General features: G+C 36.9%; 1 non-coding gene across 1 annotated transcript; it reads left to right on the forward strand.

The window, feature by feature from the left end:
* Positions 1–1,080: 1,080 nt before the first annotated feature.
* Positions 1,081–1,187, forward strand: LOC131171549 (small nucleolar RNA R71). Its single transcript, XR_009142209.1, has one exon. It is a non-coding gene; the product is annotated as a small nucleolar RNA R71 (small nucleolar RNA).
* Positions 1,188–1,630: the final 443 nt, after the last annotated feature.

Genomic DNA, 1,630 nt, shown 5'->3' on the forward strand with positions numbered 1-1,630 from the left:
CTTATCAAGCTTGGCTTTCTGAAATCTTTGTGGAAAGGGAAGTTGTGGTTTGTAAGGCTCTGGAGGTATATACTTCTCTTCCTTCTCTTCAATTTTCTTTTTACCTTTTTCTGCATTTTCTTTCTCACTTTCTTGTTTTTCACTCTCATCAATTTCTTTCTCGTTTTCTCTCTTCTCACTATTTTCACTTTTCTCATTTTTTTCACTCTTCTCATTATTTACAACCTTCCCACTTCTTAAAGTAATAGCTTGACACTGCTCTCTTGGGTTTTCCGGTTGACTTGGAAGTTTCCCCATAGATTTGGCACTTGATGAGCATGTTTGTTATGCAATCTGATTTTCCAACATTCTGTTATGTGTTTACATCTGTTCTAGCCTTGCTTTCATCTCTCTCATCTCTTCATCATGCTTAGTATGGTTAGCAAGAATCTGTTGTAATAAAGCTTCTGTGGTAGAACTTTGTTCTTGCTATTTCGATGGAGGTGCAGGATTCATGTTTCTCTGCTGATTTTAGGCAGTGGTTGCCCATTTTGCTGATATAGAATTCCTTGTTGCTGTTGTGGTTGAAGATTCTGATTTGGGACTTGATTTTGCTGATTTCCCCATGAAAAGTTGGGATGATTCCTCCAAGTTGAATTATAAGTTTGAGAGTAAGGATTCCCCATTTGTTTGTTTCCATAATTACCAACATATGCAGCTTGCTGTCCATAGTCTACTCCACAGCTGGTAGTTCTTTTTGCATAAGCAACTTGTTGTGAACTTCCAGATGATGATGATAAACTAACCAACATACTTAAATCTTCCATCTTCTTAGCCAAAACATTTGTAAGTGCATCAAACTTTGCATTAATTATGTTGAATGGATCAAGGTCATACATTCCAGCAGCTTGCCTCTTTTAAGTTAGAGCCGGTCCTCTTGGACTACTCCAAAGATGAGTATTCTTTGCAATTTTCTCCAATAGCTCATAAGCTTCATCTTCATGCTTTATAATAAATTCTCCTCTTGTTTGAGCATCAATTATCCCTCTAATTGTAGGAGTAACATTGGTCTAAAAATTCTGGTTTATCATCCATTTTGGAATGGCATGATGTGGGCATTGTCTCTCTAATTCCTTCCATCTCATCCGTGATTCATAGAGAGTTTCATCTTCCCTTGGTCTGAAAGCTGTCATTTGATTCCTCAATTCTTGAGTTTTTCCAGGTGGAAAATATTGTGCAAGAAATGCATCAGTGAGTTGTTCCCAATTTGTAATGAAGTTGTGAGGTAAAAAATCAAGCCAATCCAATGCTCTATCCTTCAAAGAGAATGGGAATAGCTTCAATCTTGCTTCATCATCAGATACTCCAGGTTGTTTTTGCATATCACAAATCATAGCAAACTTCTTTAGATGTGTGTGTGGATTTTCAGAAGGATGTCCACCAAATTGGGAATTTTGAATCATTTGAAGAACTCCAAAATCCATCTTGTAGCTATTTGCATCAATTCTTAGTCTTACTATACTCTCTCTCAAATCATCAAAACGAGGAAATGCATGATTCATCATACTTCTCCTAGGCACATTAGCATTTATAACCTCTTCACCTTGGGCTGCATTTTTATTGTTTCGATCATTTCCAGTATTACCACCGC

This window comes from Hevea brasiliensis, chromosome 12 (assembly GCF_030052815.1).
Source record: "Hevea brasiliensis isolate MT/VB/25A 57/8 chromosome 12, ASM3005281v1, whole genome shotgun sequence".
NCBI classification, from domain to species: domain Eukaryota; kingdom Viridiplantae; phylum Streptophyta; class Magnoliopsida; order Malpighiales; family Euphorbiaceae; genus Hevea; species Hevea brasiliensis.